Source organism: Spermophilus citellus (assembly GCF_964194105.1).
Source record: "Spermophilus citellus genome assembly, chromosome: 11".
NCBI lineage: Eukaryota > Metazoa > Chordata > Mammalia > Rodentia > Sciuridae > Spermophilus > Spermophilus citellus.
The window spans coordinates 560,054-577,306 of record NC_138192.1 but is presented as its reverse complement, the minus strand read 5'-3'; positions in this window follow the sequence as shown (position 1 = coordinate 577,306).

The following is a 17,253-nucleotide window of genomic DNA, read 5'->3' as shown; positions in this document are numbered from 1 at the left end:
CAAAAACTTTCAAACTTTGGTTTTAAAGAAATGGTTTGTTTTACTTAGCATAAAATATCCAGATTCATCCATTTCCTGGCAAATGTCATAAAGTCATTTTTCTTTATGGCTGATTCATAGTTTATTGTGTACGTAAGCAAAATTTTTTTATCCTGTTATCATTGAATGGACCCATTCATCATTGAATGGTTGGTTTTATAGCTTAGCTATTGTGAATTGTGCTGCTATAAACATTAATGTGGCTGTGTCAATGTAGTATGCTGATTTTATATCCTTTGGGTATATACATTGCAGTCGAATAACTGGGAAAAATTGTGGTTCCATTTGTTTAACAATATCCATACAGGTTATTATGTTTCACTTAGACTTCCATACACTACAAAAATTGCAATTCATCTAAACCTAACATGAAAATAAAACATACAGAAAAAATTAGTAAGCCATAAAATGACTAGAATTTATTATCAAATCATCCATCCCAATGAAAAGTAAATTTTAAAAACTAAAAGTAAAGAAAGTCTTATGCAAAAGAGCAAAATTAGAAGCTATTAAAGATAACCATAACACAGAGTTACCAATATCAATGTTGGTGCTTTTAAAAAGCAAATGAACCAGGTCTAGTTATGGACAACTCTAGTTCTAGAGACTGAGGAGGATAAAAATAAAGGATCATAAATTTTAAGACAATATTATATATAATATTGTTATATATATATATATATATATATATATATATATATATATATATATAGTATTGAGAAACTTAGTGAGGCACTTAGCAACTCAGCAACACTCTGTCTATAAGTAAAATATAAAAAAAAGAACTGAGGAAGTGGCTTCATTGTTAAGCACCCCTGGGTTCAATCTTCAGTACAAATAAAAAAAGTAGATACAATTTAAAAAGCACTAGCAAATTTCAAAATTCAACAAATAAAAATTATGTCAATTATACAGTATATAATTGCAAATATTTGCATATATAATGATTTCTCACTTAATGGAAATACACTCTGGAAATTTTATCCTAAGTATCTTCTGCAATTTTCCAATTCTCTGAGTGCAATGACAAGAATCTCGATGGTATAGACTAGTACAAGGCTAAAAAATGCTAGATCCGTGGTTGTACATAAAGTCTACTGCTGACCAATATACCATGATGCCACATGATTGATGTTATGAAGTTAAATCAATCAGGGTAAACCTCATAATAAAATAAATGGTGGAATTACTGAAAACAACAACAAAACTCCAAAAAGATGCTAGGATATTGGGAAAACAGTGTGTTAATAAAATGCTATTTTATACCTTAAATCATAAAACTTAACATATTTTGATACATCAAATTCTGAATATAAGTTATTAATACTTAATACTGAAATATATATGAAATTACAAAGCTCAAAAGTTTACATACAAAAGATATGGTGCATATGGTGTTGCACATCTGAAATATCTACTATTCTGGAGTCTAAGGCATGAAGTTCAAAATTTATGGCCAACTGAAGAAATTGAGCAAACCCTATCTGGAAATAAAATTTAAAACAGAGCTGAGAATATGCTCAGCAATAAGATACTTTGGTTGAATCCCTAATATCACAAAAGAAAAAAAAATATTTTTTACAATAGGCTTAAACTTATGAATTACAAAATATTAATACAAAAAATCTATTCATAAAATGATTACATTAAAAGGTGCAAAACTGACAAGATAAAAAACTAATTTCCTCACATATAATCAAATGCTTATAAAAAGAAACAGATTGCAAAAGAAAAACAGAATAAATTCTTGAAGAGCCACTTTAAAAAGGATATAGTTAAGTGTTCAATAATCATAAAAACTCAAAATCTTTAGAAATTAGGTAACTGAATAAAATCACATCATATAGATGAATTAAATAGTATTGATGAATATGTGGACTAAATGCATTCACAAAAGAGGAAAATAATAATTTATGCTTTTATTATCCATTTGTAGAAACTGTTTTGTAATAAAATGTACATGATACACCCACACAGGAAACAGAGACTAAAATTATAGAAACTGTACATAAGAATACAGCCATATTCTTCCAGAGTGAAAAAACAAAGGGGCATGGTTAAAGGAAGAAATAATTATTAAAATCTGTAAAAAGTAAACTATCAGAGCTAGAATTTTTGTTGATGAATTATATCCATTTTGACAAATACTATAAAATACCATGTATGTTTTATGTCAATGTCACATGAATGTTGCATTTCATATGCAAGTATATTTACAAAAGAAATATCCAGTATTTGACAAAATAAAAATACACAAAAGCAAATAAAAGACTCAAATATTCAACATATTCACAAAGGATAAAACTATTATTAAAATGACCATTTTTCCCAGGTTACACTTTAATAGTAACTGGTAAAAATTTTATCATGCTTTACTTTTCATTAAAGAAGAAATCAAAGCAAAATCTTCTAAAATTTTCCTGGAATGTTAAATGTATATAAAATTAGGGAAGAACTCTCTCATATATAAGAGCAAATGTACTAGTGATTATTACCTGACACTAATGCATGTTATAATATCACAAAAGTGTTTTAATTTTAAGATAAATAAATCACAATACAGAAAACTACATAGGGCAATTCATATGTGTGCAAATATCTTTTTATTGTTAATTAATATAGTATATAAATCAAAACTATCAATAAAATATTTAATATGAGTGAATGCTATAATCCAACCTCTAGGTAGATGTTAGAAAAAGAGGCACAGATCAGAAGAAGGGACCTATGTACAGAATTGGTGTGACACTGGAATTATTCAAAAGCATCCAAACAGCAGATATAAAGAGATCATTTAAAAAAATAAAAATAAAAGCAGAATATAAGTCTCCCTCTATTTCTGGATACACCAAATAAATATATACTCCTATTTTGAACCTTCTTAAAATGTAAAGGAATTAGTGGCACACACATTGGAAAACTAAAAAAAAAAAAAAAAAAAAAATCTACCAAGAGTTAAGTAGAATGCACATGAGGATTTTCCTGATTTGAACAATATGCCCAGTTACTGGAACGAAATGCCCAAATCCAGTATTAATATAAATAAAGGAAGATTTATTTGGGTTTGAAATGTATTTTTTAAATCTAAATTAGCTATAGTTTAAATGCTAATTTATCTGTACACACAGAGGAAGGAATAAGATATACATGAGTATCAACGCTGGGTGGGGGGGATGAATGGTTTCCTATGGCCATGCAAGATCCATGGGCTTTATTCCATTAGACCAGAGTGGAAGAGGTGTTAAATCTTAAGGGAACCCCTTAATCCCTTAGAGGGATTTGCCAACATTCTTTAAAAATGCAAATACCTGTTGCTGACAGTTGAACTTTTATCTAGACAGTACCAAAAAATTAACAGGGAAATACAGACCACCACTGAAAGCCAAAGTGGCAGTTTAGCACTTCCTGAACTCTCTCACCCAGCTCAATTTACTAATAACGCCAGACCTAACCAATTCTTTCCGTAAGTAATTTGTCCCAATATTAACTTTTTCCATTCAATGGCTACTTCTGAAAACTCAAAGCATTAAAAGCACTGGTAACTGTGCAGGTGAAAATCTCCCTAGATCAAAAAGGAGTGGTTTCACATTGATGTGTAAACATTTTAATGGGCTAAAATATAAAATATTAGTGAAGAAAAATGGTTACAATCACAGTTCCCTTTTTATTTCTAAAATAGGTGTATATTTTTTTTGAGTGAACATAAGGCACCCCATGTAATCTAAAAAGCTTGCATCAGAATTTTAGTGCACCAGCCAACTATAAGATCTTCTTCATGAGCACAGCTGTTAGAATGGCTACTCTCAAAAAGTGGAAAAAAGGTGGAAAAGTAAGTAGTACTCCAATTATATGAATATGGAAGAAAAAAAACACTGTGCTAGACTATAAAATTAGTGAAGACATTTAAAAAAAATGGAAGTTGAGAGTTCTCTAAGTTACTTTTTTGAGAAACTAAACTCTACATTTATACTGCTCTTGAACAAGAAAAGCCCCAAGTACTAGTCTGGACTTATGAGAGGCATTATATTTGCCAGCTGTGGGATCCTCATTTTACATAGTTCTGAAACAGATCCAGGAAAATACCAGAGTAGGGAATGAGAATGCTTTCCTAAACATTCCACAAAAGGAAATCTGAGCATAAAGATACTGACAGGTTGTCTGCCCTTGGACACCCAAATGAAGAATAGAAACACATGATTTTTCCAAGATCAAGTGATTCTTCTTTACTTTTGAATCATGTAAAATGCTCATAAACAACAACAAAAAAAAATTTGTTTTTGATTTTTTTTCTATGGTGCTGGGGATTTGAAACAGGAGCATGTTAATTCTGGGCTACATACCTGGCCATGTTTTAAAATTTTGAGACAGGTATTTCTAATTGTCTAATTGGTCTACCTAAGTTCCTGATGTTTACCTTGAAATTGCAATCTTACTGACTTAGGCACTTGAGTCTCTGGAATTAATATGCTTGCATCATTGCACCCAGAGAGAAAAGAATACTTTAAAGTCTCATCCAGTTTTGGGTATAACAATTGAAAATGCCATGTTCATTTGAAACACAATAGGAGTAAAGTAACTGATAATACTATAAAAACATAAGTGATAAAACTGGAAAAGGGAGAAGTTTTCATTGAACAAGAAACTAAAATTTTATATATAAATACATCTCAAAATACTGGGGCACAAATTTAAAATCACACTCAACAACTGTCTGAAAATAAATAAAATAAAATAAAATAACTACCCGGTATGTAGCTAAGTGGTACAGTACCTCTGGCTCAATCCACAATACCACAATCTCCAAAAAGAAGGAGAAAGAATTCAGGGGGAAAGAAAAACTGAGATACCTATAGAGTATCTCACCCAATTCCTGGAGGAAAAAAATACATGGAGTTGGGATTGTGATGATCTCCCCACTCCAGAATCCACAACAAAATCTGAGAATATTCTGAAATGTTGCCACAAATGTTCTCAGATAGAACTTAAGGTAGGGGCTGAAGATTTTCTATAGGATACTATAGGACTTGTTAATATATGCTCCAGTTGACTGGCCAGTGGAGATTCATGGCTGACCTTTCTCAGAAGAGACACAGGACTGCAGAAACCAAAGATTACACCAGGGATTCTAGCCAACCATTGCTAGTTCCCACCATAGTCAGTGCAGCCAGTGTCAACCAGACTCACCATCCAGTCTCAGGATTTCACTGCACACTCATCATATAGTGTAGTTTTAGCAACCAAGTGTCCTCTCTATAAATCACAAAGTACCTATACAGGAGAAAAAATCAGGTTCACTGAACATAAGTGAGGGAGCCTAGAAATGGATACCCACACTGGCAGACTTCACACCAGATGGTCAAAACGTGCTTCTCTTTACTGAATATGTGTAGATTGGACAATGCTTACATAAGGGCTCCTGATTGAACCCAGCTTATGTCTTCATATACTATATCTGAGCCTAGTTAATTTTTGAATGACAGGAGACAACCTCAAATCCAGGAGTAAATGATGTCACAATAGTAGGGTCTTGTCTGTACATTTATTTATTTATTTATTTATTTATTTATTTATTTATTTTTGTTTGAAGCACTGGGAATTGAAATCCAGATCCTCAGGCTGCAGCTAATTTAAGGCAAGTTGATCTTGGATAAGTAAAATCCAGCCAACCCAGAAAAGCATTTGCATTTAAATTTGCATAAGAGGCCTTTTGAATTTGTAGATTACATATGTAAATATAATATTTATGGATGGAAATAATACAGTGACAATCCCATAAAATTTCAGTTGACTTCTCTTGTATGGAAACAGCTTGAACATTAAAATTATATGAGGTGGAAAGATATTTTTTTTACAATTAATATAAAAATAGTAAAAATTGAATTTTATACTATAACCCAAACTTTCCACTATGTGAAAATTACCATTATGTTACTAAAATATTACTAATGAAGTATATGTATTTTTGGAACAGCACCCTCAAAACTATTTCAAGACTCCAGAAAATCTCAGTTCATAGAACCATATTTGAGAGTTATGCTTGTCCTGAGTTAAGGAAGATGAAGGACATGATCACTTCTTTTTATGCTACAGGTAAAAGATACATTTTTATACCAATATTTCTAAGAGATATAAAAAACTAGAGAGAAACAGCCCTGAGTGAGGGCAGGGAGATTTAACCAGAAAGTATATGGTGTGTGTGTGTGTGTGTGTGTGTGTGTTTCTGCAGATCCAAAGATTTGAGTCTATTATTTAAATTAATGAACGGTATATTCCTTATTTTATGATATGTCCTTAGACCCAATGGCCTGTCTATAACATTTTCTTTTCCTTCCTAGGATGAAAGCCCCTTAAGAAAGTGGGCTTGAAATGAAGACAAATTGTGTTGCTATTTTGATGTCACACACCTGTAATCCCAGGTAGAGGATTTGAAATTTTGCTTCTTTAAGAATACTACTAAAGAACAAGAAATAGAAACAAGAGTCACTAGGTGGGATGAATTCGATCTGAAAAGATTCCTCTCAGCAAAAAAAAAAAAAAAAAAAAAATCAGTGAGGCAGAAAATGATACCAGAGAATAGGAGCAAATTTTTACCACATGCACATCAGATAGAAACCTAATTTCCAGGATATACAAAGAACTTTAAAAACTTAATGCCAAAAAACAAATTTCCTAAACAGTAAATGAAATGGGCTGAGGAACTGAAGAGACACACTTCTTAGAAGATAAACAATCAATCAATTAAAAAATGTTCAACATCTCTAACAATTAAAGAATTGCAAATCAAAACTACTCCAAAATTTAATCTTACTCCAATCAGAATGGCAGTTACTAAAAATACAAGCAAAAATATATGTTGGTGAGGATGTGGGGAAAAAGGCCCACTGTTGGTAGGACTCTAAATTGGTGATACCAATCTGGAAAAGAATAAGGAGATTCCTTAGAAAACTTGGAAAGAAACCGAAATTCACCCAGCTACCCCACTCCTCAGTTTAGACCAACCACAGCTAAAAACAGTATAATACAGTGGCATATCCACATCAATGTTCATAGCAAAACAATTCACAATAGGTAAGCTATAGAACCAATCTATATACTCTTCAATAGATGAATGAATAAAAAAATATGGTCTATATACACAGTGAAATATGGCTGAGCATTAAAGGGAATAAAATTATGGAATTGGGAAGTAAATGGATGGAGTTGGAGAATATTATATTAAGGCAAGTAAGCCAGTCCCCCTAAACCTAAGACCTAATGTTTTCAATGCTCAGTGGATGGTGATCCACAATGAATAAAGTGGGAGGTAGCATGGAAGAAATGAAGAAACTTTGAATAAGAAAAAGGTCAGGGAGGTGATGGGAGACGGTATAGAGGTAGGTAAGATGGTGGAATGAGATGAAAATCTTGTTGTACACAAAGTAGAGTTACATGGGTTTTTTTAACTATACTTTCTGTAAAAAAGAGAAATAAAATTTTGTGCTCTATTTGTGCAATATGAAGTGAAATGCATTCTGCTCTATTACCAAGTTAGAACAAATTAATAAATTAATTGATTTTTAGAAATTTAGGAAAGAAACTTGCCTTTCCCTAGATATATATATATATATATATGCATATATTCTGTATATAACATGCACACATATAAGGTATATAATTTATGAACTTTTTTCATATTTTTATTGATTTTTTTAAAATAAATGACAACAGAAGCATTATAATTCTTATTCTATGTATAGAACACAATTTTTAATATCTCTGGTTGTAAATAAAGTATGGTGATACAAATTTGTGTCTTCATACATGTACTTTTGATGATGGTCTATATCACTATTCTTGCTAATCCACTTCCCCATTTCTTTTCCTCCCACCACTCTTCTTTATTGAGAATCCATCTATTTCTTTCATGCTTCCCCTCCCTACCCCATTATGAGTCAGCCTCCATATATCAGAGGAAACATTTGGGTTTTTTTTTTTTTTTGGAATTGACTAACATCACTTAGTATTATCTTCTCCAATGCTATCCGTTTACCTGCAAATGCCAGATATGATTATAAATAAATTTAGCAAAGTAGCAGGATATAAAATCAACACCCATAAATGAAAGGCATTTCTGTATATCAGTGAAAAATCTTCTGAGAAAGAAATGAAAAAAATACCCCATTTACAATAACTTCAAAAAAAAGATATTTGGGAATCAACTTAATGAAAGAGGTGAAGGATCTATACAAGAAAAACTACAGAACCCTAAAGAAAAAAATCAAAAAAGACCTTAGAAAATGGAAAGATCTACTTTGCTCATGAATAGGCACAATTAATATTATCAAAATGGTCATGCTACCAAAAGCACTATACAGATTTACAGCAATTCTGATCAAAATCCCAATGGCATTCCTCATAGAAATAGAAAAAGAAACCATGAAATTTATCTGGAAAAATAAGAGACCAAAAATAATCAAGCAATCCTTAGCAGGAAGAATGAAGCAGGTGGCATCAGTATACCAGACCTTAAATTATACCACAGAGCAATGGTAACAAAAACAGCATTGCATTTGGAAACAACAACAACAACAAAACAAACAAACAAACCAAAAAAACAAAAAAACAGACTGCCAAAGAATGCTACAGAATAGAGGTAACAGAAACTAACCCACAAAATTACAATTATCATATATTAAACAAAGGTGTCAAAAACATGCACTGAAGAAACGATAGCTTCTTCAACAAACCACAATCTCTCACCATGTACAAAACTCAACTCCAAGTTTATCAAGAACCTAGGAATTAAACCAGAGACTCTGTGTCTAATAGAATAAAACACAGGCTCTAATCTTCATCATGTGGGATTAGGCCCCAATTTCTTTAATAAGACACTGATAGCACAAGAATTAAAATAATTAAAATGAATAAATGGGATAGAATGAACCTGAAAAGTTTATTCTCAGCAAAAGAGACAATCTGTATGGTGAAGACAGAGCCTATATTTTAGGAGGAATTTTTTACCCCTCACACATCACTAATTTCTAGAATACATACAGAACTCAAAAAGCTAAGCAAATAATAATAATAATAATAATAATAACAACAACCCAATCAAGAAATGGGACAAGGATCTGAACAGAGAGTTCTTTGAAGAGAATATACAATCAATCAACATTTTTTTTATATATATCTGATTGGTTATGGTGCTCCCTTTTCAGGACCAAGCACAGTTCTGGTTCAGTTTCTAAGTAAGGGAGACATGAGCCAAAAGTATTCTCAACTCTCCTTTATAAATTATGAAATACGGGCTGGGGATGTGGCTCAAGCGGTAGCGCGCTCGCCTGGCATGCGTGTGGCCCTGGTTCGATCCTCAGTACCACATACCAACAAAGATGTTGTGTCTGCCGAGAACTAAAAAATAAATATTAAAAATTCTCTCTCTCTCTCTCTCTCTCTCTCTCTCTCTCTCTCTCTCTCTCTCTCTCTCCTCCTCTCTCACTCTCTCTTTAAAAAAAACAAATAAATAAATAAATTATGAAATACAATTTTCTATGTCATTTTATAAACATAGTTGGACATGGGAAATATAGGCTTGGAGCAGAGAACATTTTTTATTAGAAACACAGTGTAAAAGAAAGATAGAAAAAACATACTTATTTGCACCACCTTGAACCACAAGAGAAATGGAACCTGGAATTCAGAAAAGAAAGATTTAAACTTTTATACTTGGGAATGTGGATGACATAGATGCCTAAAGTGAAAAAGTTATTACAATCTTTTGAAAGAAAATTTATGTGAGTGCCAGATAATTGTTAACCAATTAGTATCTGCACAGTGTCTTACAGGGGCTTTGTCAGCTATGCACTACAGAACATACAGGTATTTATAGCCTCCATGAAGAGCATTATTCATCTGTGCCCTCTAAAATTATTCCCATTGTACAAAAAAACAAAACAAAACAACAACAACAAAAAAAACCTTGGTATCTGGATACTAAATGGCAATTCAGCAGCCCACAGAAAACTACCCATAGACAGAACTGTATGAAATTTCTTTAAAGGCCATCAATGTATTATTAGCACCTAACACAGGGATGTCAGTCTGGGGAAATATTATTTACTCTCCAGTTTAAAGAGAGTGCATTGAGAATACATTTCAGGGGCAACACATATACTTTTTATTTCTTTCATGTTAAGATACTCTTCAGAAAAGGAATTCTCAAGACACATTTCTTAGAAGGGTAAATGCCTGGAGACTACAAAATGAAAAAAAAAACACATCAGTGGCCCTGAGTTACTCAGTAAAGAAATAAATTTAAAGGTTATTAGAAATTGAAAAGAAAAACAAGTAACTATTTCTAAAAATAAATATATTCATTAGTTGCTATCTCCACAACATATTATTAAGTAAACAACAAATTATGTATGAATCTTTTTAGGATTTGGCCAAATTTCATTCCATATGATTTTATATTAAACCCCAAAATCCAGATAATAGAATTGATTATTCACTGCCAAAAATATTCCAGAAGAAAATTCTTTAAGGAGTGGATATTTAGTAAATCTGTCATTTAACAATTCGAATTCCATATGATTTTAGGAAATTTACTCACTTTCCTGCAGCCATAGTATAGAGATATATCTTATTTATTGTTCCTGTAGTAATTTCCAAAGATAAGCCCTAGAATCCACTTTAAATTACCTACACTTGCAATCACACAAGAAACCTATAATAAATGATGAGGAAAGAAAAAAGACAATTTTTAAAAATAATTTAAACTTTTTTCTTTTTCTTGAAATCAAACTTTAGCTGCATTTTTTGATCCATTTATCATCTTTTAAGCAAAAAATATATAAAATCCAGAAGTTTGAACTGCAAATTTACACCTGAGATATGTTTATTAACTATAAAAATTCAAGATCTTTAGAAATTAAAGAAATGCATAATAAAAACCCATCATGGTAAAAATTAAGTAATATTGGTGAATATTTAAAACAAATGAATAATCATTAACTCAAAATAAGATTAAATTTGTATCTATTTGTGGAAACTATTTTGCTATTGAATATACATGATACTCCCCATCACAGAGACTTACTGAAATTAGAGCATATGTGACCATAACATATAAGTATGCAATGGTACTCATACAAACACTTGAAGCCGAAGGGCATTGCTCAATACAATACACATCTTGGAAGAGATAAATAATAATCTGTAGAAAAAATGGTCACTAGGGCCAGTCACATTTCATGATATATCCAGTCTAAACCACAGCATAAAACACTATGTATAAATTTTACATAGGTGCCTTATGCAAGTGGTATTTCACATGTGTACATTTTTAGAAAAAAATATGTAGAACTTATGAGACAATAAAAATCAGAAAAAGCACATAAAAGACTAAATTATACATTCCATGTACAGATAATAAAACTTATCATTATAAAGGTGATAATTTTCCCCAAAATTAACCCACAATATTTCTCACGAAAATTGCTATATATAAATATGAATATATGACAGTGAAGTCTATTTTTATGTATATTCTATAAAGCAATAATTTAAAAAATCTATAAATAAATATACGATAGAAGAAAATATGAGAATAGAAAAAGGGGAAGTACTGGATACTTGAGGTAGAGAAAATTATATTCCATGTTTTTTGGAAATGTTAAACTAAACATGATTATTAAATACAACAATAATGCAATAAAAATTTAAAAAAAATCAACAAGCTTTACTTTAAATGAAGAAACCAAAGCATAAATTTTTAAAATTCATCTACAAAGTTATATGTAACTTTATCCAAAAACCTTTTCAATAATAAGAGCATCAAAAGAACTTATCATGATCTACTATTCATATATATTGTGAAATTATAATATTACAATAATCATCAAAGAATTGAAAGGGTTAAGTTTCTAAGCTGCAAAGCCTGAATTAAAATGTAAAAGACCGGGCATTGTAAATGTCTAAGCTGCAAAGCCTGAATTAAAAAGTGAAAGACCAGGTATTGTTAAGTTCCTCTGCTACACCCAGAACCTGAAATTCCTGAGATATTTAAGACAATTCCCTACTGGCCATTTAGCCTAGGGCCCTGTGCAGCTTGTCATGTAGGCATACAAGGCCAGAACCAATCAGTTTGAATGTGTACCCCGCTTAGGAGTGACCAATCACCCCCGCCCGACCTGTTCCCGCCAATGAATGTGCTAATCATGTATGAGATTTGTTGTTCAATTTTCCCGCGCCTCATGCTGATTTGTTCTGATGTATGCAAAACCCCTGCCCTCCCCAAAAATTGTACTTAAGCACTGCTTAGCCTCTGCTCTGGGCTGCTCTCGCTTCTTGAGTGAGCCTAGAGCCTCAGTGCACTGAATTGGATCCTCAATAAATCCCCTTCTGCAATTGCATGAGTCAGTCTCTTGGTGGTCTCTTCCTCCGACTTTTCACTGGACCCTTACAGAATCACAATATAAATAAGATTCCCATATGAATACATATGTATGTAAAAACAGTATACTTTATTGCAATAACAAATTCTGGATAAATCAAACCATAACAAAAATAATTTCAGCAATTTAGATAGGGCCTTTCTCAAAATAAATTTAAACCTGTTAGGGCTGTTTACTGGTGAAGAGTCCTTGCTTCCCCAATGCTGAAGTATAACACCAGAGAAGTGCACCAAGGCAAGTTTAGAGTGGAAAGTAGAAGCTTTATTAAAGGACAGTAGAAAAGACTTCTTCCCAGAGGAAAAAGGGGACCCAAGAGGTAGAATCCATGAAAAGGATTTTTTTTAACTAAAGTCTTTTTAGCATTTTTATACCTAAGGTCTTCCTTCAGCTATCCTACATTCCTGTCACGTTGCTGTCCTTTGTTCTATTATCTTGCAGTGATGGAATGTAGGTGGAAAGGCCCAAAGTGTGGAAGACAGGTGGGCTAAAGGAGTATTCTGGGCAGGAAGGCCTTTGGGATTAGCACCTCTATGTTTACTGTGAGCTGCTTCATTAAAATTTCCTTGGGATGGGCTCAGGGCCTTGGGGACATTTTCAATTCCCCTTATTCTGGATTCCATTTTCATTATGGTGTTCATTCTTGATGTTACTGGATATTAGACCCAATTTGCCTAACTACACTAACTACCTATTTGTAAATCTGGCTTCACTACCAAGGATATGGCTAGATAGTACAGTATCCCTTAGTTCACCTAACTTTAAGAAAATAATAATAATAAAGGAAGTAAAAATAAAAGAAATGAAAAGATACTCTTCAGAAAAAGAATTATCAGGACATTTTCACAAAATGAAAATTAGCTGGCTTAAGAGGAAATTAGGTATCCCAAAATGACAACTCCTCTCCTGCAGGAAAATGGGCCTTGGAGATTTGATTTGATAAGTATTCCACCTGTCAGTTTCCAGCATCTGGGCTGCAGAAACACACCTGCTACATTGTATTTTATGCAGATGCTGAGGATGCCCTTTGAGCATAAGGAAGGCAGCAAAGATTCTCTGCCACTGACATGTTCTAGACTTGGTTGTCCAATAGGACTGAGGACATAGTGGCCCAGTGGAGGACTTAAGCCTGCAGACTCCAGAGACTGCCCAGAGTACCAATCTGCTAGCTCCTGTTTTCACCACAGCCAGTCTTGTGATTCCAATAGTCTTTCTCCCCTAGCCTCCCTCACCAGGCCAATGCATACTCACAATTGCCTAGTTCTCAGGAGTCGGGCATGCTTGGGATCCTCAGCTCATGCACAGCAAAACAACCTGTGACTCTAAAGTGTGACACTAAAGTCCAGGCAAATGGCAAAAACTTAGGACTCAGGAGATAAGAAGTGAAACCCCATCCTCCTCCTCCCTGATGACACACAGGATTGGACAGTTCTCACAAAATGCTCTTGATTGGAAGGGGCTTCAGATCATGAACATTGAATCTGAGACAAGTGAGCCTTTTTGGAGTGACAGGGAATATTATCCAATCCAGGCATGAATAAGGGCTAGAATCTCAGGTTGTTGAGTGCTTTTTTTTTTTTTTTTTTTTTTTTTTTTAATCTGAGAAATGTACCCCAGAGTCTCAGGCTGCTGTTGTTTTAAGGCAAGGTTTTTTTCCATAAGTGGGAACTAAACCAACCAACATAACATTTTCATTTAAACTTACATATAATTTCATTTCAGTTTATGGATTATATATGCTTGTATATTATTCAGGAATTAATATACAATAATGACAATAACTATCAAATTTTATTTAATTTTTTTGATCTCTGTACTTTTTAGGTGACAGGTTGAACTTCGAACTGGGAAGAAACCCCCTAAAGTAAAATTGCTCAATAAAAACAACACATAAGGGGCTGGAATTTTAACTCAGCAGTAAAGTGTTCACCTCCCATGTGCCATACCCTGGGTTCAATCCTCAGTGCCACATAAAAATAAATAAGTGAAATAAAGGCATTGTGTCCAGCTACAGATAAAAAATACTTAAAAAATAAGTTACAAGGTCAGAAACCATCTCTACCTCAGAGCAAAGACTGTCCAAGGAAGGGGGCATGACCCTTGTCCTTGGAAAGACACACAGAGCACTCCTAGGCACATACCCATCCTGCTGAGCTGTTTATCTACAAATATCAGGATAAATCTGCTTTACCTGGTGTCCCTGACTCATTCAGGCTAGGTGGGGACCCATAACAACCCCCTAGAAACCACCAATCAGCATGAGACAGGGAAAATACCTGGGATGCCAGATGACCCTTCCAGTAGTTTATGGTGGTTGATAACATTTTGGGAAACCATATAGTTCAGCAAATACTCCCCTAGTGGCCTAAGTCAATTAGTTCAAATAAATCCCCATCTTGTAGTAACAAATCACCCTTACCCAACTTGTTCCCACCAGTGAATGTGCTAATGATGTTTTAGAATTGTTTATGATTTTCCCAAGGTGTGTGATGATTTGCTAAGAGATGCTATGATGTATGTGGGGTACCTGCCTTCCCCAAAGAGTGTACAAAACTGCAGCAAACACTGGGCTCAGGGCCTCTAAACCACAAGTTGCTTTGTGTGTGGAGGACTGAGCTAGCTCGCAATAAACACCTCCTTGTTGCTTACATCAGTCTTCTTCTCTGGTAGTCTTTTGGGGGTCCCACATTTGAGCATAACAGTCTCTCCTGAAAGCCATGGGAAAAGACAGCACTCCAGTTCTCTAGGACTGCTGTTTTATAGCACAAAAAGTTGCAAAAGGGGAATATCTTGAGAAATTTGAACAGATAAGAGGATTTTGACAAGCATAATACAAAGGCAGGTAGTAGGTTAATGGTCTAATTGGTTCAGCACTTAGGGACTAAGCTTAGATCACAACATCAGAATTTATGATGCACCACTAAAGTTTCAAGTGAGATGTTATTTGGTCACGAAAAGCCAGAATTTATGAGTCATCACTAAAGTTTCAGGGAGGGTTGTTATCTCATCTGGGAAAACCAGACATGGGTGAGTTCAAGGCACTGGCAGGCATTTCAAGCAAGTTTACAAATCACAGTAATTTATAATGAAGCAGAAATTAACTTTTTATGCCTCTGTGACGAGATGGCTCCCAATCTTAAAAGGAAATTAGGCTGGATTTTTCACTTGCTATGGCCATAGCTTTTAAAGTATATGTTTCATATTTTAACAAGTATGAGCATTAAATTATTAATATTAATTACTACTAATTTTTAAAAGACTGAGTAAAATAGAAACTAAGATATTTGTTATTAAATGCAAAAAATTTTGATTAATATATTGATGATATAAACATGGAAAATTTTGACAATGATAAAAAGACTTTTAATATAAGGGCTTCAATATTATAAGTCTCTCATGTTCAGTGGGTCAGTCCTTCAATAATTTTTTTTCATTTTCTTAGGTCATTTTGAATTACACTTCTACAAATGTTTGTTATGTATACAAATTTATGATTTTGTATTTTGGAAAGTAGAAAAATGGCAGATTTGACCTCCTGTCAGGATTTTAAAAATTATAAGCTATGTGAGGAATCTTAGCATTTTTTTTTTCATATTTGCACACAGTCCAATTCTAGAGAGGAATGAGTTGGAGATATAGTCTACTGTCCTGAGCAGAAGAGAAATTTCCTTAGGCTATTTCTAAAGCTTTTAACTTTTCTAACTTTTCAGAATTTTTGGTAATATGGAAAAAACATTATTTATTTTAAGAAATGATTTGTTTGAAATTTATTATTTATCTTTCCTACATTATTTTTCATTTTCATTGATTTTTTTAGAAGAACTAACAGAACAGAATTCCAATAGTGTTCCATGTAAATTTACAGGTATGTTTCTAATGATCAAGATAGAAAGCAGAAGCAAAACATCATCTAGTTTGATGGTTCTGCCTCAAACTACAGAGTTACTTATTTATTTCTGCCATTATTCACTAGGTTCCTGAGGTTGTAGAAATCACCAGCCAACAAAGAGAACTGTCTTTTTAGTTTGTTTCTCACAACTAATTCAATCTAAAATACACTAGTATCACTGTAGTTTCGGACCAAAGTGTGTTTCTAAATAATAAAAATATGTATACATAAATATATAAATAAATACTATGAAAATATAATATTAGATAGATTTTTTCCTGGATAATCATTTTGTAAATATTTCCCTTTAGACACAGTTCTGGGAACAAAATGTCATAAATAAGACAAAAATCTTACATTGCTACACAGAGTAATTAAGGCACATACTAAGAGCTTGGTATAAAACTTGGCAAAGAGACATAAATAACTAGAGAACACCATAGAAAATTATACCTAAATGCAAAGAAGCAAATTCATAGTCTTTAAGTACATGAAGAGATAAGTTATCATAGCAAATTTTATAACTCAGTAGTTGCTAATATACAGAGATAGAGATATTTATTAAGAAATGGATTTATGCAGATTTTTGGTTTAAAAAGGGAAAGATCAAATAATGTAGGTGATTTAAACATGAGCAATAATATTTTTCTGCATTCAGTACCTTTTTTGCAGATATATGAATTATAATTAATTACAACCAGTAAAATGCAGACATAGTGTAAGGATTATTCACTATGAGGAAAACTACTTAAAAAGAGAACCAAAACTTCCATTCTTGTCCAAATGTTTATTCCTGACAAAATGACTGCTTCTTTTGAACCATTTATGTAGCTATGATTTTTTGAAATAAATATTTTGGTGATATTTTTTGCATATTACTTAATGTATTTATGC